A 20,340-nucleotide genomic window follows, 5' to 3' on the forward strand; every position below is an offset into this window, starting at 1 on the left:
GGCTGTCAAATCTTCTGCTTTCGGGGGTATTTATGTTTACAAGTAACCTAACCTTGAGAGTGTTCATCAGCGCCACCCACGTTCATAAGCGGCGGACGTAGAACGTCCTGATTTACCGCATGTGTGACGTAGAACGTCATCGAACGGAGAGGGCGGAAGCTGCGTGTGAACCCTCTTATGCTTCCTATGGCATAACATAAGAACAATATTCGTATTCGATTCGACAGGTGCGCTAGAGTATTCGTATTCGATTCAGTTCTGAAAAAAATGCTATTCGCAAACCTATAACAATATGTAGTGCGCATAGAAACTACTCTCGCAATACGGACAAAAGGATACGATTTCACGCGCGCCGATTCTCTACCATGTGTTACGCGGCTCTTCAGCTATATGGCGTCCATTTGGGGACAATAGACGACACGCGCAAAGCACTTCCAGTAAACGAGAGCATTTATATAATCTCAACCAACCTGAGAATCCGTGCAAATGCTGCAACTCACTTTTTACACTCAAAGGCAGTGAAGTTTGCCTTTAATTTTGTACGTGTTGCTCTTACAGCCCGCTACAGTGGCTGAACGGCTTCGGCGTACGGCTGCTTAATACAAATGCACTAGGTCGAATCCCAGCCTCGGTGGCCGCTTGTCGATAGAGGCGAAGAGAAAAAATAGCCCGTACGTTGTTCGATGTCAGCGCGCGATAGCATTATGGAAAACAACCGGGCTTCTGTGATCGCGCAGGTGCAGCTTCGATTCTAAACACGATATACCATACCATACCATACCATACCATACCATACCATACCATACCATACCATACCATACCATACCATACCATACCATACCACACCGCAGATCTCCGTCTTTAAAAGCAATAAAACTGGGTGCAACCCGCAATGCTTTTAACGTGATGCCGAGGAAGCAGCCGGCATGTTCTTGGGCGCCGGACACATTCCAGAAAGCCCTAGTTCTGCAATAGGGCGGGCCAGATTTCCGTGAGACCGGAAGCGTTCTCACGCGCACGAAGTCCTCCTGCGTAGGCGGTCAGACTGTTACACGATCCCGAAGAACTACCGCTGTCGGGATATGCGTTGTTTGCGAGCGCCGAAAACAATGGGAAAGGAGAGGAATACGAAAAAAAACATGTTCATTGCCAGCGCGGAGAAGGTCACATGATCACGCCTGGAGACAACTGTCACCAGAGGGAAGAGTACGTCAGTCTTTCACAGTCGCGCCTGTAAGCCACACGTGCTGGCCAGCGACGAATGATATTCCGATCGCATCTCCGCCTCAGGAAGTTCGTGCACGCTGGTCTTCAAGCCAGGGCCTGGATCCTCAGAAGCCCCGGCAGTACGTCCACGCAGTAACTTGTTCCGCTCTGAATTGCATCTGCATTTGCTGACTCGGTAAGCTAATGATGTAGCGCGTTGCTTGCTTCTGCGTTTAGCGCAGCAAAGTGCAGGGGTGGCTAATACTATGCTTATTTTAAACAAATAGCCGTCACTAACTTCACTGCTGCTACTCCTGCAGCGCTACTCTTTTTATAGGTTGGTTGATCGCTAAGCAGCAGTTCCAGCAACGAAGTGGCAAAATGGCAACGGGACTTTCGATTGCTAGGCGCGCGTTTTATTTTGGGAAAACGCTCTCTTCATGAACGTGGAAATTGTGGATGAGCCTGTTTTTCCCTAGCTTATTGCTTCAATTACTTCTTTATTTGGATCTTGATCTTCGGTGTTATGAAGAGGCTATTCATGGTTTTCTAAGGAGGAGCAGTCAATGAAATGCTCGCTGTGTTAATATTAAAAGGAGTGCGCATCAAATAGCTCTTACGGTAAGAGCTTCTAATTTCGCTGCATGGCGGAGTTTATTTGAGAGATTTTAAGGTTCGTTCCAGTATAGTATTGTATGGTATATTACCGCATGGTATAGTATGGTGTGACACGGCATGGCATGGTATGGAATGACCTGGTAGGTAGGGTTTAACGTCTCAATGCTGCACATGGATTATGAGAGACGAAGTACTGGGTAGGTCCGGTTTTGTTTTGAAGTCCTGCGGTTATTTACCGTGCACTGATAACGAGCCTCATATGAGAGCGTTTGAACTTTGTCTCCGTCAAAATGCGGCTCGGGTTGGATCCCGCGATCATGGGCTCAGCAGCCGATCTCCACAGCCACTAAGTCACTTCGGAAGATTTAGTGTTTGTCTAGGACCATGCAGCGCTTACTGGTCAGGCTTAGAAGGTAAAACTTGAGGAAATAGTTGATGGACATAAGTATTTGAGTTTGTTTAAATAAATATTTTGTTTAAGTGGATTATTTTTATAGACATTAGTGCAGTACAAACGAAATCGAATTACTTCTATAACTGTGTTTGCTTAAAAAAAAGAGCAAGTTTTCACTGTATGCGTCTTTAACATCATCACAGGCCAGTTATGCCTATGAACTATGCGATATATCTGTACTGGCCACCGCCTTTTCGAATTTTTACAATGACAGCCTCATGCGGCTTAGGCTACCAATCAAGACCCTGTCCTAGCCTCGTTTCCTTCTCCGTCGGCTAGCCTTCGCGCCTTCTGAGCAGTTTAGGGGACAGTAATCTCTTGGGGGCGCCCTACTTCGGAACATGGAGGAACTGGAGCAGCCGGTAACAGCCGCATTGAGGTTCAGAGGTTAGTGCCGTCAGCCTACCCTGGAGTCACTCCAGTCACTCGTACCCTATTACTCCTGTAGTCACTTCACCTTGCGAAAGCCGGGTCGCGGCAACTAACTGGACTGAGGTGTCGGAAGGATTCCATTGCGAAGCTAACGGTGCGCCTAGCATTCAAATAATAGACGAGGTGCTGAACTGGTCATCGCTAACACTTGATTGGAGGAACGCATTCATCACGCCCCGCGACAGGATGGCCAGCATGACCGCTGCCTCCGCATGGGTTGTGACGTGCGCGAGGCGGTTTTACGGTACCTCGCGCATGCCTTCGTAAGCATAAGAAAGCGTTCTGCTAGCATCTAGACGAGAGGGCACATTGATTTACATAAATGACTTTTCAGCTTCAGGTGAAGCCTTGTCGAGCTCTTGTTGAATCAACTGGAAACCAGCTTTAACCCAATGTACGTTGAGCCTACTCAACATCTGCTAAACAAAATTTTGCTTGGTTGTACTGAGCGTAGTCTGTATTGGAGAATTAAAGTTTATTTTCAGTTTCAAAAGCTTTTGCAGAGGACACAAACCGTGAATTTAGGTCCATAGGTGCATTAGTTGAAACAGAGAAAAGGACTCCTTTTATAAAGTATTCGGCAGGCCAAGTACTACGCTATACAGCTTATTTGGATATGTTAGGGGTACGATTTCACATAAATGACGTTACGGAAAAATTGCATATGTTTTGATAGTTGTACTGTGGAGCATTACAATGCTCTGTGCTGACATGTAATCTCATCCGACTGCTCAAATAAGCGACTGTGTCAAATACAGAGAATGTCTTGTTTCTTGCATATGTAGTTGTCGGTTTTCGAAATCCTGTGGAAGCCCACACATAAATATTTTGCTTGCTAACTGCTATTGAGATATTGTAATGGCAAGCCTTGAATAATTTAATTTTAGTAAGAACAAGACTGCGCGAATAGGACAAGGACAAGAGGCAAAGAAAGGACTTCAACATCGCACGTGGGCAGCCGGAGTCGCATCCGTACTCGCCCCGTCTTACTCTTCCTCAAAATCAACCGACTAGCTTGCAAGAACGTCCTACTGCAGCTTTAATTCTGTTTTGGGCTTTTCATTCGTCGGCTCTGTGAGCAGCAAATTACCAGGAGTTGGCTGATGATGATGATTAGGATCTCCTCCTTAGCGCTTAGCATCTCCTCCTTAGCGCTTAGCATCTCCTCCATCAGCTGCTTACACAATAGCAAGTGAACAAAGCCAGTAGGCTGTGGTCCGCGGTCCTGGCGATTTCAACAAAATTTTTGCTGAACGTATTCAACACTACAATTGTTGAGTAATTTCTGTCGAATTCATGTTGAATCGTGCCTTAGGGCATTCGTGTCTAAGCCTAGCTGTATTAAATTAGTTTCACATGCGAGTTGTAAACCGAACTTTATCGCATTGTACGTATTAAGAATGCCTGCAGCACCTGTTAAGACACTCGTAAACCGCTCAAACTTTTTTCTTGCGCACAAAATATGCCAGTGATGCAATATGCTCTTTCCGGCATCCCTGCTTCGGAGGAATCCTATGTACGCTCATAAAATAGGCGCATATGTAGCGCTTTATTTCTGTTCTGTCTTCGAATAACACAACGTCGCATCTGAACATGATTACTTCTACTACAGATAAAATAAAAAAAATAGTCATAGCAATATTTGACATAAGTCTGCTCATCGGCAGGCTGATCGCCAGATCCGGACAACCGTGCGTAGGGCTATATAAGGGTGAAGCTGAGAGAGCGCCTAAGATGGAAAAGTTATAAACTCTTCGTCGGTTCATGTTAGAGCCTCATGTGCATTACTATTTTATGCACTTTATCTGATGGTTATATAGGCAAGAGTGTATGAATTTATATATGTATTTTTGTTAACACACTTGTGTTTATACGTATGTATGCACCACTACCTGACTGCAGATATCAGCTTCACGTTAGAGAGAAATTGCATCAATAAATGTGAATATACAGCCGAAAATTGCACCAGCAGCCGGTCCATTTAGCGGAATGCGAATATATTCCTGAATTTTTGTTATCACAGCTGATATTCAGAGTAATGTGTTGAATCACCCCAGTTATTTCAACATAAATTCAACCTTAAAGCGTTGCAGAAATTACATTGAGAACGCTAAAATCTAGCACGGTGGCCACTTTCCCATTGAGATTCTACGCTGCATCAACATTCGACCAACGCAATCTTCTTCTGGTCTTAAAATGAATTCAAGGTAGCATAATGATTCCGCTCAGAACTCCAACACGACCTCAAAGGGCGTTTTTGTAAGGGTTGTGATCGTAAAAATTACGCTGCAATCACCGCGCTTAGCGCCTGTAATTATTGGTCGAAGCTAGCAAGCACAGGAACGCAGAGGGGAGGGCGAGGGCCTGATCGCCTCGCTACAACAAAGCCACTGGGCGCGCAAACGGGGCGACAGTGATGTACGGGCTAGCGAGATCTGCAACTGCCACACCTGTGGCAGCCTTTTGTTGCGCCAGGGGGAAGGAGATGCCTTTTTCCCCACTCTGTCAGGGATACTTACGCAGATTGGTTTCGCCAGAGACAGGAGTAGTAATTGCAGCTCTCCGCGCATGGTCGAATCGGTCCAACAAGTTAGAGCGGCCGAAGCGGAGCGCCAGTGCTGGGAACCTGGAGACAGAAGAAATCGATATTGCGTCCTCCTCCTTTTTGACGGTGGTCACAGCTGCACTGATCATGAAACTAAATTAGTACCTTCCCCCCTTATCAAATACAGCGTCTGTAACATTGTTGGTTACGAAACGAATATCTTTTCAAGTTTTTGAACATTGTTCTAAGAATTGGCACGAAGTTCGAATAAAACTTCACGTAGGTGTCTTGCAAGACTGTTTCAAGGAAAGAGCTTACTCCGACACCGCACAGCAGCTTACTGCGATCGTTCTGCGCGAGAAGGTGGATTCAGCGCTGCGACGCGGTTCATTCATGTGCTGCCGTCCACGATGCTAATGCACGGCCTCGAATATTGGGGGATGCGGCAGGGCTCAGGCAGGTTTAGCAAACCTTGCCTTGATGCGCTCGGAATTCATGGCTGATGCGGTGTTCTGGACCCCATCATCTACTGGTGCGGCTCTAGTTTATTTCCTGCCTTCACGAACAGAAAAATTAAAGGCAAACGTATTTACACCACGTTAATGTTGAGAATGAGATATAGCTTACAGTCTGAAGTCCCGTTCTCCGTGACTGCTGCTCGCCGCATACGCAGAGCCTGTGCAGGCGCGACGTGTCTTCAGCGACATACTTCCGTGGTCGCCCTCTCCACTGGCGGGGAATTTCGACTGCGGTAGACACACGTGGCGTGAATTCTGGCTCTATTCCAGCCTGATGCACGGAGCTGTCTAGACACGACTGCACACAACCAAACGCAGCTGCCAACTGCCGTCGCACCTGGAAACCTGGCCATATGGCACGTGTTCTAAAGCTGTCAGAGACAACGGCGGCCAATCAGCGCTCAGCCATGTTACCTGCCAGTGCACCTACCAACTCGGCTGTTTTACGCGGCCTAATGACTTCACACACCCCGCCAAGCAATCAACGCTCAGCCATGTTACCTGACCCTAGGATGTCTTCGTTGTCTCGACCAATCAGCGAACTTTATGACTGACCACGCGGTGCAATTCCCTGGTGAGGTTTGAATGCTGTGGCAATAAAATATACTTTTTTTCTCAGGGCATGTACAGCTTCTATCAAAAGTATAGAGTCCAGAGGCTTTGCTTCTAAGCTGTTTAGCGGTGCTCCCTGGCACATCTAGCAGTCCAAATCTTGGGAGCATTGAGGACGCGAAGCCATGCCTCGTTCGAGAGGTTAGGGCCATTGCGGATGCAGAACGAGGCATACAGCAGGCCTGACAAGCAAACCCGTTGGGCCGTATACTTTTGACTAAGGGGGGGGGGGGGGGTGTACATTTCCAAATTTTTTATTGTGAAAGAACTGCTAAAAAGAGAAAAATTGATCCTGATTATTTTTTTATATGCAAACATTTCTGCCTGAAGAAATTCGAAAAATTTTTTGGGCTTCTTGATTTCATAGAAAAAAATCGCAAACACTGTGCAAACATTGACGCGTTGGATCCAAGAGGGGCACTTTTAAGTACAATGATGGAACAACAAGGAGTAAGAACTTGAGGTTGAAATATTACCTCTGTATTTAGTGTCCTTAATACTATCGTGAGGAAAATTTTGTGTTTTTAACCGTTATTTAATTGCCAGATGACATTTTCTAAAATTTCAAAATTCCGAGAAGTGGTCAGTTTTGATCCCGATTTTAGACCGACCATCAATGCCTGTTACCTTTATAATTTTGCCTCAAAATACGTTATTACCTCGGAATTCTGGAGCGGAATTAATATTATTCTTTACACTGCTTTCAAGTAAGAAATTAAATGTCCAATCCAGGCCGTACTATTACTGTATTTTGTCCGTTAAAGAGAGTAACGTTGCGAACTAGATTTTCAATTTAATACATTTAGTTGCATTTTTGCTGACACAATTACAGAATTCCGCCAAATAATCTGGAAGCTTATCACAGCCAATTAGCCCCATTTTTTTTAGTTCAACAAGTTTCACGGTTCCGCTTCCGAGTTCTGTTTTCGCCCATTACGTGCTTTCGAGTCTTTATATTGCGCGTTTGGCTGTTCACGTCGTGGTCAAGAAAACAGCGAGCATCAAACTTTTTGGCGTCTTAGATCTGCAGGGCGGAGGGGCAATGATTTCATGCCTTTAAACTTACAAGCCGATTCTCATTTTTCGAATCGTTGCATGGACCAGTTGGATGCATTGCTTTTAGGGGGTTTGTTTATTTTTACCATGCTTGTTTCGTCAAAAACGCACACCTGATTTCTACTTATCTCAGGGTGAAATAAGCGTTGCTTTATATTCGGTCGCGAAAGCTGTGTGCTGATGCGGCTACATTATCTGCTCGTATTGATTTTTTTTTATCCCATTCGAAGCATCTTGTCCGGAGTACGCATCCCAAAAGTTAAGGACTGTCCAACGCAGCGGTAAATGACCAAGTGCTAAACAGACCCCAGTACCGTTGTCTCGATCATCTTATTTCTGACTGGAGATTAAATGTACAGGCAGCGACGATGTCAACGGAAACACACTATTGGCATTCAACCAATGACTGCTCTACATGTATAAGCTAGGAGGACACTTTCATATTTTTTTGCGGCTGGTCTTCTTCTGGACAAATAATACCAATACGAATTTCGCTACTTCAGTGCAAAAATAAAACATATATTTGGTATTGTGTTCGTTTCAGAGAGAGCCTGATACTCAGGTTTACATAGGCGTTCAAGCTAGTTTGATTATTCGGCCTTTGCTGCGAAAGAAAAAAATGATCATCGGAGCTGCCACAGCCACAAAAAATCATCAAGAACCATTTGCGCGCTATTGATTGAAGCGGCGCCTTTTTGCAGGAAGTTCTTTGACAACAGGTGCACATATAATATAAATATATTCTAATGAATATCTTTGAGGAAGCATACGCATTTTAAATGAACTTTGGTGAAAATGCCGCATTAAGGCTGTAGCTTGCAAGCAGTGCACGAACCATAGATTTGGTTTAATACTACAGGGCAGTAAGATATGTTACTTAAGAGTACACTGTCTGGTTTGGCAGGAACGCCGCTGCAGCCTCCACACGAACCTTCCTGTCTTCTACACTGCCAGGACGTCCTTCCTGCTTTACAAGCACAGCACGAAGGCATTGGGCATCTGCACATTGCATCTGGGGGTTCTCTCCGCAAGTGATCGTAGCGACATGCGCCAGACTTTGCTGAGAGCCTGCTCTAGACGCTGCAGTCTGTCCTGAGCTGAATTCCTGTGCTCAGTTTTTCATTGTGCCGGTAGTGCAATACAGCTTTCTCGCTGTCTTCTTTTGCCATCAAATCTTGTTTTTTGTTTGATGAACGTAACAGATTCCGTGCTAACCAGCTAACATCCGTGCTTTTTTCTAACATTTCCTTGCATCGCAGAATTGAGTTCGTATCATTTCACACCAGGCCATAGAATCTTTTCACTACGTGGCGCTTTTTCACAAAAAAAAGTTTTATCTAAGAACATCCCGCACAACCTTTGAAAATTGAATGTAGCATATTAGAGTGACCTCGGAGAGAGGACGACACAACGAAGATGAATGCTACTAATCATTCTCTTTCCTTCTTCCTTTTACTCCTTTGGCTTCGCTTCTTCTGTTCTTATGGCGGTCGCCGGAACACTCGGAATCAAAACTGGACGCAGAAGAAGATGGCTGAAACTGAACGTGCGAAGGCCAAGCCTGAGGTAATGCCTTTTTTTCGTAAGATTTCACAGAACCTCAAACAAGTGGCCAGCAGGCGCAAAATGCCGCTTGTGTTCTCAGCGCGAACTGAGTTGGCGAAGCTAGGGCTCTGTATCTGCGGTGATGGTAGGCGCAGTTGCAAAAAGCAACACGAAGAAGCATTCGTGAGATGTGCCTTAGGAGTGGTGTACAGAGTCGATCACACTTGTCTAGAGTGCTCGGATGGTGTGCTGCGGAGCAAATCAACTGAAATCTTTTCGCAGCTGCTCTGCTAGCGGTAAGGCATTGGCGACTGGGCGGTTCACGTCTTTTTTCGGCTGCTATCCAGCGCAAGCATTATCAATGAAAGTCAATGCCTGCTTCGTAATTTGTCTTCATTCCCCCCGATCGGCACCTTTCCAGTACTCTAGACAAATGTGATCGACTCTGTACATCGTTGCCTCGACGACCGTTCAAGGAAGCATGCGCAAAACCTAAAGCAACAAGATAAGCTTGCGAATTAAGTTTCTTTTATTTTTTTCAATTTTGGAAAAACAGCAGCGCTAAAGCATGCAACGACAGAAGAAGAAAGAACAAGACACAAGCTCTATGTCTTGTTCATTCTTCTTCTGTGGCTGCATGGTTTAGCGCTGCTATTCTTCTTAGATTTAAAATGCACCAACGAGCCCCAAACGATGTTTTAATGAATTTAGTTTTTCATGTTACTGAGTGCTAGTGGGTGCCACGCTTTCAAGAAGCAAACATTCTGGGCAGAGGTGCTAGTGCTAATTCTAGACTATTGCTAGAGGTCTTTCGCATACGTAAAAAAGGCGGAGCAGTGCATCAGTGTTGTTTTGATCTTATTGTACTCTGCTGAGCGCGATTTTCTGGAGAAGTGTACAAAAAAGATCTGGATGGCTTTCGTCCTTCCTCAGTTAACCAGTGTTTGTTGCTTGATGCTTTGTGTCCAGTCATATCATAACAGTATAAGCCATGACAATAGCATGTTTAGGATGTGATTCTGCTTATAAATAGCATTCCTAGAGCAAAAAATGAACAAGTTATTAATAGCGTTCTCTTTTGTTTTGTCGGCATCTCTTTGTCGTCTTCCTAATAGCGCTACATCTAGCTTTCAAAGAATGAGTGACGAATTAGCCCACTACCAAGTTCCTCTACAAGGAAAGATTAGGCTGAAAACTTTGATTTCCAATGATCATTTCAACATTGTAGTGTCCCAGAGGAAACATGAATTACTTAGATGCCGTTTTATTGAGGACATTTAAAATTAGGCGCTTACAATTTAAGGACAGAAAGTAGCGTTGAATTGTAAAAAGTAAGTAGGGTTCTTAAAATCAGTTTATACCACCAGGTGCACACATAGCGTACAGATAACTACTGCCGTCAACCTTTGAAGGAATAAAATATTCATGAAATTTTAAATCACCAGTTAGCGAGTGTTTGCGATGATATATTAAATGCGCTCGTCTGCATGTCCCAGAGAAACATGAATTACATAGATGCCGTTTTATTGAGGACATTCAAAATTAGGCGCTTACAATTTAAGGACAGAAAGTAGCGTTGAATTTTAAAAAGTAAGTAGGGTTCTTAAATCAGTTTATACCAACAGGTGCACACATAGCGTACAGATAACTACTGCCGTCAACCTTTGAAGGAACAAAATATTCATGAAATTTTAAATCACCAGTTAGCGAGTGTTTGCGATGATATATTAAATGCGCTCGTCTGCGTGTCCCAGAGGAAACATGAATTACATAGATGCCGTTTTATTGAGGACATTCAAAATTAGGCGCTTACAATTTAAGGACAGAAAATAGCATTAAATTGTAAAAAGTAAGTAGGGTTCTTAAAATCAGTTTTACCACCAGGTGCGCACATAGCGTACAGATAACTACTGCCGTCAACCTTTGAAGGAACAAAATATTCATGAAATTTTAAATCACCAGTTAGCGAGTGTTTGCGATGATATATTAAATGCGCTCGTCTGCGTGTCCCAGAGGAAACATGAATTACATAGATGCCGTTTTATTGAGGACATTCAAAATTAGGCGCTTACAATTTAAGGACAGAAAGTAGCATTAAATTGTAAAAAGTAAGTAGGGTTCTTAAAATCAGTTTATACCACCAGGTGCGCACATAGCGTACAGATAACTACTGTCGTCAACCTTTGAAGGAACAAAATAATCATGAAATTGTAAATCACCAGTTAGCGAGTGTTTGCGATGATATATTAAATGCGGTCGTCTGCCGGGAGCGTTCACTACATAAGAATCTGCAAACCATACCTGTCGTTCGAAATATCCACCTCCGAATTTCCAACATAGTCCGCGAAAAAACAGATGCAAAGCGCTGGGGATTGGCTCGAAATTTCTAGCGGGATTGACGTAGCTTTTGCATATGGCATTCCCTGGATTTCCCAAGCCGAAAATAAGACAAAGGAAATTTCGGCATCACTACTTGCTGTACGTATTTTGAAAACGAAGCGCCCTACGCCATACCCGTATCGTACCGGGGAGAATTGTGCTCCGATCTTAACCGCCTTGACGGCGTCGTTTTGAAGATTGAGATAGAAATTTGGTAGTGGATATGTCGGGACATGACATTGGTACAGATAGCGCAGTTTGTGAGTAATATAAAGATTATGATATTTTCCGGTTCCATTATTTTCCTCCACTTTTTGTTTTTTCTGGGAACCGCCGCCATCAGCCTCTTGTTCTATTTGTCCTCCCCTCGATGGCAAGCAGTGCGTTGCATTGCTTGAGCCAATAAGGGGGAGCGTGAAAAACCAAAATCGAATGTAGTTCAGATGTAGTTTTTATAATAAACCGTGGCTGTATTCTGAATAAAACTGATATTTTGTGCTATAGAATTAAGAATCACGTTCAACGGAAAACTCGACGTTGCCGTTTTCATCTCCGTCGTCGTCAGCGTGAGCGAAACTCCCCATAGAAGCAACCTAAGTAGGCAGCCTAGGTCACGTCATCACAACCTGCCCACCGCATCGTGAGAAAACAGCCCACTGTGGTAGATGGCAGTGAGAAAAAAAATTGGAGGCTTATCAAGGTTAAGCCCAGTGGATGCGAAGCATGTCCTTAACGTTTGGAGGCATCTTGACCGCATACACGCCAAGCGCAAAGACGCTGGCGCGGTTGCGGGCACAGAGACTGACGCGACGGCGGGCGCGCGCCGCCTCATCCCTGGCGTGACGTCACATATCACGTGATGCAGCGATGGTGGCGCCGCCGCCGCGTCGCGCGCGACGGCGCGAACCGAAGCGTGGAGGCCTCCGCCGGGCGACGTCCGACGGCGCGATATGAGGCCCCATCTGCAGCCGGTGTGACGTCATCACGTGACGTCACATCATGTGATCTCACTGCAAGGTCAGTGGTGGCCACCGCCGGGAGGCGACCGACGGCGCGATACGAGGCCCCATCTGCAGCTGGTGTGACGTCATCACGTGACGTCATGTCACGTGACCTACTTGAAGGTCACTTGACCTACTTGAAGGTCACGGGCGTCGCGCGAATGCTTCGCATAAAATCACTGGTCTCGAACGGCTGCTCGGGAAGAGCAACTTGATTCTCAGAAGCCCTACTGGTGGCTGTTTGAAACAGCTACAGGCTGGGGCAGTGCTGGATCGCTTAACAGATACGCCACTGCGCTAGAAGTGGCGTGAGCCCTCTCAGGGATCAATGAATTTAAAGTAGTGCGTGACATATTCTGCATATATGGGCATTATACCACTAACGCTATGGCGTCATACCCTTCAGGCGGAGCTTAACTGTCCCCTCAAAGTTTCATTCTTCTTCAGCATGATACTCACGGGGATCAATTTTTCACTTTGCGCCCTCATGGTGGCCTGCATGAGAAAGCGATCTCGCGTGCTGCCTCTGTCCGTGCTTTCTATGCAGAGCACTGTCACTTTTCATTGATGCCGAGCTTGGAAGCAGATGGGTACCAAGGAAGGCATTTTTATACAGGCGGTGTTATATTTGAGTCGCAGACGCGATTAATTCCCTTGCCACACAGGGAAATTTAGTGGAACTGTGAACGAGGAACACTCGGACTTAATGTTATTAATGCGAAAGCATTTTTATTCTAGGTCTGCGGGGTCGTGTCGCCTAAACGTGTCCGCTGCAGTTGTGACGTTCTCAGAAGAGGTAGCCTCAAACAAGTGGTTTTAATCAAAAGAGCAGGATGTGAGGATGCTGCGCAAAAAAAAATTGTCGATAGGATGATTGATTAATTAATTAATTACAGCCTGACTTAATCTACGACTAAATGATGCTGGCGAGCTCGATTGACCTGTAGGTAGACGGCGAATTAAAGAATTCAGAATAAATAACTTCGGCGTACAAGCTGGCCCACGCACGTCAATTTTGGATTAGTGGTGCGTCAGAAAACGTATTGATTTTTTTTCTAGAGCGCAGCTGTTATGTTCGTAATAAGGGCGCTAAACGCACACAATATATTCTCTTCCTTTGCTTAAAGGGCGTGTTTACGGCTTTTCTCGGCATTTATTTGTTTGTCCAGGAATCTCGGGAATATCTTTTAGTAATAAAAAAAAACCTTACGCACCTTTTCAAGTTTCTCTCTCTAAGCGCAGCCATGTTGCGGTCGGGTAGTGGCAGAAGCGTGCGAGTAGGAAGAGTTCGCATAGGCAGCTTAATGCGCACGTGCTACTCAATTCAGAAGGCACGTGCACTTCTAAACAATGAAAAGGTCTTCGAGAGCCGCAGAGCAATAAAATAGAGCAATAAAATAAGGGTGAACACTTTTGCAGGGCAATAAAATTTTTGTGTGCGAGTTAAATTTTTGTGCGCGAGTTTTGTGTGCGAGGGGCATTTGCCGCCTCTTTCTTCAGTTGTATCCTACTATAAGACATTACGACTCAGCGTTCATTTTCTGACGTTCTTTACTCTCTTCCTGCATGTTACCGTAAAAAACAACTCTGGGATTTTTTGTCAACATTTTGAGTTAAAAATCACATCACAGTCCTTCCCCTCATACTGGTACAGAAAACTGCTTTTCAAAATACCAAGTAGAAGAAGTTATAAAGCTAAAAAAGTAGGAAACCGAAACAGAAAGCAGGTCTGGACCGAACGATGACGTCAAGACAGACCGTCCTATAGCGTCACGGATCCTCTCAAAAAGTCTGTCATAAGCGCGTTGAACGGCTAAACAGGAGGCTCTAAGTGAGGGATTGGGTCATTATTTGTCGGAAATGACTGAAAGCATGCTCGAAAATTTGTCCTTCAGCAAACTCAGAGCAAATGTCTACAGTCATGCATCCAGTGACGTCACGAACGCAAGGTTGCCCGTAGAAATATCTCCGATTGAGGCCACAAAATGGGAACTTTGAAATTCGTTTACGCAGTAACGAAACACCAGATCGAAGCGAAACGTCGCACAAAGGATTAGAAAACTGCGCACACATACCAGGGAAGTTTTAGTAAAATGAGAGGAGGTAAAAAAAAACGCCAGAGTTGCCCTGTAAGGAGATATCGTATTCTTAATGTCCTCAAATTTGCTGAGGATTTGAGTTCATCGCTCAAACAATTAATTTGTAACAATATTCGAAGTTTTTTAAATTTTCTGTATGTACGCATGCCTTCACATACCAGGTGTTTCAGGAAAGATGATCAGTAATTTTCAAAATAGGGTTCTTGAGGTAAAGCAAAGCCTTTTGCGGCATAGTAATATCACTGTTGGCGGACGTGAAAAAACAGGCGAAACATGCTAACTAGTCAAGTTTTTAACTAAATTCTGACAGTTATCTTTTAACTATTACTAATAGGCGCCCGCTTGCAATTAGTGATCGTAGACGGCCGTTTGTAATAACCATATCAGCTTTTAGAATTTCTGAAACGTGATTACCATCTCCACTGTGACTCAACTATTTTAGGGCATTTCTGGAACCATTCGAAAACCGCTAAAAGCGACGCCAATCACAACTCGTCAGTTTGTCACGCGGTCTGCACTGTCTTGCCCAGGCTGGAACACCGTGACAATGCGCGCGTCTGCTGGCGCTGCGCCGATGAAAAGCGATAAGGTGCTCCGACGTCACCCGCGGCGAGCATACGATTTGCTGATGCATGGCCAGAGTGATAACATATGAACGCCGAGAGCACATGCATCGCAGTATAAAGCGGCGAAAAGTATTCAGAAATAAAACAATAATGAAAGCACCGGATAAAGCTTAGGAAATGTCTTCGAGCGGCCACAATTCACTCTCGAATATTGCCATGAGCACCATGCAAACCGGGTGCACGTCTACACCGGCGGCTCAGTGAACCCTATCAGTTCTTCGGGCTCCGTTATCATCCCCACAAGGACTACAGAAATTAGAGTTATGATAGCTCACTAGACTTCCTTGACGGGTGCATTACTCACCGCTCTTCGTGTCGCCGTTGAACACGTCAATCAGCAGCGCCGTCAGCAGTGCCCTATTTTCACCGATTCCAAAGCTGCCCTCCAAGGCTTACAAGCTGCTGTTCGCCGTGGAGCACATGAACAACTGGTCGCGGAAATTTGACAATAATATAACTCTGCCATCAGTAAAGGACATGGCATTATCTACCAATGGCTACCGGCGAACAGCGGTATAGCAGGCAATCACCGCGCGGATGAGCTCGCATGAACTGCTCACCACGACGGCAATTTTGTGTCGACCCCCTTTCGAGATCAGACGCAGCGGGCAGGCTTCGCGCACTTGCGTGGGACATCACGCTTGCCGCGTGGAATTCCGACCAATTTTCCAATTCACGTTTAAAATCTTTGGAGCCAGATCTGGAGCTCCGGCTTCCATCCGGCCTACCACGACACGAAGAAACTTTGCTGTGTCGCCTCTGGTTTGGTGTAGCTTTCACCGTTACTCTATCTTTATCGGTATGGCCCTGCATGTGCCTTCTGTGCGTATGACGAGACTATATCCCAAATTCTTTGTGACTGCCCTGCCTACAGCGCCGAAAGATAGTCAGTCAGCCGTGCGCTAGAACCTCTAGATCCACGTCCACTGACGGAAATGATGATTCTCGGCCACTGACCGCGGCGATCGTCGGCGGTGGAGGCCTCCAAGGCACTGCTCCGCTTCTTTCGAACTTCTGGCCTGCATGCTAGGCTGTCACTTTAACGCAAGCTGAATTTTGATAGGGACTTTAATTTTCTTCTACTCTCTTTTCTTTTTCATTTTTGTATTCCCTCACCCCTTTCCCCCTGTGTCGGGTAGCAAACCGATTATTCTTCCTGTTAACCTCCTTGCCGTTCCTCTTCATCCTCCTCCTCCTCCTTGTAAGCAGACTGTCTTCGCGTCAGTTGAGCGCTGACATGGCCGCAACATTTGGAGGCTATTTTTCGACTACTGAAATGGTTGACATTGTTACCGCGTAGGTGCACGCAAAAAAGAATGCCACTTTAGCGGAAAGATTATACGAAGATAAGCATCCTGGTTGCCGTGTGCCCTCTCGCTGCACTTTCACAAGAGTCTGCAGTTGTTTTGCGAGAACAGCGTCGGTGCACCCTCAACGTCAAACAAGTGGCTTAGTTTTGAGCGAAGAGTTTGAAACTGGCGCCTAGGCCTATGTGAACGTCAACCAATAGGCCAGCGTGAGAGATATCGGCGATGCATTGGGATGCAGTTTCTCTTCTTTTCGGAGAGTTCTCAAAAGCGCAACATGTATCATAAAAAATATGCCTGCACCAAGCACTGGGAGGGTCTGATTTTCAGACCTTATTTTAGCCCTTAGACAATTTTTAGACAAGGCGACGGGGACCGATGAAGCGCACTTCAGGAATCCGACGGTAAATCTGCACAACGACCACTATTGGTCGGCCGCCAACCCGCATTACTGATTTATAATTTAAAAAATTACTGATCACCTTCCCTAAAACACCTCGTATAAACCACTCAGCCGCGGGAATGAAATGATACCTATTCAGCTTTCACACTCACTACATTACTTCTAAGGTCAGACTAACGTGGCCATGTTGGCTATCAAAAGTTCTCACAAATCGTTAGCAATTTTTGGAGCCTGTTTAGTATCCCTTGTAACCAACAGTATTGTTTTTTGTTCTCCCTGACAGGGGATTAACAATCCTGTGTCGCCCATCATCAAGTAAGGTGCAAAAGTTAGGCCAGAACGTATCGGAATGCAGATCTAAACGAAATTGTTTTCTGCGCAACTTCATGGAATTTATGCGAGATTCTGTGCTCATGTTCAGCCATTTAAGTGCCGCAGTTCACTATGACATAGACTACGCTACGAATGTCAAACTCTGCCAACGCCACTACGATTGTATCGAGACACTGTGTTCCGCTTCTTTCTGAGTTGACTCGTTCGAGACCTTAATTCACACATTTGCACACCTCATATTTCAGAGAATTCACACATCTATACCAACCGCTGCCCAACACGCCTAATGTTTAGTGTATGCATGACCTTCGACGAACTTGTCAGGCTATGATGTGGAGAGCAGACCTCTATGCCGATGGCCACAGTAAGCCTTAGCTAGCGATAGTATCTCAAACAGCAGGAAAGGACAAAGCTCTAGAAAAGCGGATTAGAACGAAGTTATTCCAAAAGTGGTTGTTTTTGTAAAACAATAACTCTTACTACTACATGTTTACCACTGCTGAATGCACTCCGAGGGGAAAAAAACGAACAAAAACACAAGGCAACATTTATGTACTACTGCAGTTGATATCAGCCGGCACCAGTAGCACCAGTAGGGAAGAACTCCTGGTTGCGCTCGGTAATTTCGTTTCTGTCATTTTCATGGGTCCTTTTCCAGAAGGTGTAGAATAACGAGAGTATGGGAAGTACTAAAACGCGTATAAATACGTTCAATAAGGAATTTGTTCTGGATTGTTGGTGCATACCGAACTGAAGGAAACCAGAGCGCAAAAAGAACGAAGACAAAGACGAAACACACAGACAAGGTGGAAACCCGTCTTGTCTTGTGCGTTCCTTTGGCTTCGTTGTTTTCACGCACTCGTTTCTGTCAATAAGCGTGTAAATAACCGAACGGCGCACATAATCACACTTCACAACAAAAAACCCCAAGATGGCAGCGATGAGCGTGCTATGGAGAAGGCCCGCGATATTTCTCGATTTTTTTGGTTACTTCCACTTGAAGCATACTGTTTTATTCAGTGGGTGACTACGTGCATGCAAGAAAACGTGAAGTCATGGATAGCGATTTGGGTACCAAATGCCACTCTCAAAATTCATTTTCAACCGTGAAGCGCTTTCAATGTATTCAATCACTCGACGACAAAAGTACAAGACTGCTACGTATATTACGCCGGAGGAAGGCATCCTGCTAATGCTTCTTGTGCTGTCGTTAGTGGTGCCATAACTTTCCTGCAGTTTCCGTCAGCGTTCGACATGTCGGACATTTTGGGAAGATTATGTGGTGTCTAGGTCGTCCACTCGACGGCGCAGATAGTCGCACTTTAGAGCAAAAAACCTGAAGATGGCAGCGACGAGCGCGCTATAGAGGAGGCCCGCGACAATTCTCGATTTCTTGGCTACTTCTACTTGAAGTATACTGCTTTATTCAGTGGGTGACTACGTGCACGCAAGAAAACGTGAAGTCGTCGAAAGCGGTTCGGATTTCAGAATGTCAATTTTAAAATTCATTGTGAACCACGAGCCGCTTTCAATGCATTCACTTACTCGACGACGGAAGTACCAGACTGCCACAGTATATTATAGAAGAGGAAGACATCATACGAATGCTCCTTGTGCCGTCGTTAGTGGTGCAATATCATTCCTGCACTTTCCTTCGGCGTTCGACATGCTGGACATTTTGGGATGAATATGTGGTGTCTAGGTCGTCCACTCGACGGCGCAGATAGTCGCACTTCAGAGCGAAAAACCCGAAGATGACAGCGATGAATGTGGTATGGAGAATGCCCGCGACAATTCTCGATGTCTTGGTTACTTCCGCTTGAAGCATACTGCTTTATTCAGTGGGTGACTTCGTGCACGGAAGGAAACGTGAAGTCGTCGTTAGCTTGTCTTGTTTCAGAATGTGAATTTCAAAATTCATTCTGAACCACGAAAGGCTTTCAATGCCTTCACTCACTAGACGACACAGGTACAAGACTGCTACCGTATACTGCGGCAGAGGAAGACATCCTACTAATGCTTCTTGCGCCATCATTTGTGCTGCCATAACTGTCCTGCACTTTCAGTTGGCGTTCGACATGCCGCACATTGTGGGATGTATGTGGTGCATTGGTCGTCCACTCAATGACGCAGACAGTCGCACTTCAGAGCATAAAACCCGAAGATCGCAGCGATCAGCTTGCTATGGAGAAGCCCCCACGACAATTCTCGATTTCTTGGTTAGTTACACTTGAAGCATACTGTTTTATTCAGTGGTTGACTACGTGCTCGGAATAAAAGGTGAAGTCGTCGAAGGCGTTTCGGATTTCAGAATGTGAATTTTAAAATTCATTCGTTATCCCGAAACGCCTTCTATGCATTCACTCACTCGACGACGCAAGTACAAGACTTCTACAATATATTACGGCAGATGAAGACATTCTGCCAATGCTTCTTGTGGCGTAGTTTGTGCTGCCATAACCGTCGTGCACTATCCGTCGGCGTTAGACATGCCTGACCTATTTGGAACGAGTATGTAGTGCTTTGGTCGTCGACTCGACGATGCCGGTAAGATACCTACGCTCGTCATCCGGTCGAAAGCAGGCAAAGCTGAGGTTGGTTCGGTTGTCACTCTCGTCGCCAGCCCAACAAGTGGGTTCTGTTGTCGCTCCAGAGTGAAGCTTGCCGCTAGGTGCCGTGCATGCATTAGGGTTGTCCTCTATCACTGCTGCTGTTCATACTTTATATGATAAATATGGAAAATGGATAGAATAAATTATTCTAGGTTATAATCTGTCGTACAGATTAGGCGGAAATGTAGTTAAGCCGCGACTCCCTGGTTTAATGTATGCGGACGATATTGTGCTATTAGCAGATAGCCAGAAAGATTTACAAAGTTGGTTAATTGTTGTGGAGACGAAGGAGGCGCTCTAGGATTCCGTTTTAGCGCAACTAAGTCAGATGTGATGATTTTCAACGATACAACTGACCAGGTGCTTACAATAGAAGGCCACGAAATACCCAAAGTGGCCGAGTACACATACCTAAGAATATGGCTAAACGAAGGGCAGATATACACGGAAAAGCATGAACAGGCTCTTAGGGCAAAAGGCCGAAGAGACGCCGGGCTAATGAAACATAAGGCATTATGGGGGTACAACAAATATGATGTACTGAGAGGTATTTGGAAATGAATAATTGTGCCGGGGCTCACTTTGGGCATTGCG

General features: G+C 45.3%; 1 long non-coding RNA gene across 1 annotated transcript in view; it reads left to right on the forward strand.

Annotated features, from left to right (window-relative positions):
- Window positions 1–1,230: 1,230 nt before the first annotated feature.
- Window positions 1,231–20,340, forward strand: part of LOC149355664 (uncharacterized) — a 36,790-nt gene continuing 17,680 nt past the window's right edge. The window contains exons 1-2 of the long non-coding RNA XR_016289742.1: window positions 1,231–1,402; window positions 8,966–9,007. This is a non-coding gene — a long non-coding RNA (uncharacterized LOC149355664). The remainder of the gene's footprint in view (window positions 1,403–8,965; window positions 9,008–20,340) is intronic.

This window comes from Amblyomma mixtum, chromosome 3, assembly GCF_055824585.1.
Source record: "Amblyomma mixtum isolate Tamu chromosome 3, ASM5582458v1, whole genome shotgun sequence".
In the NCBI taxonomy this organism is placed as follows: Eukaryota; Metazoa; Arthropoda; class Arachnida; order Ixodida; family Ixodidae; genus Amblyomma; species Amblyomma mixtum.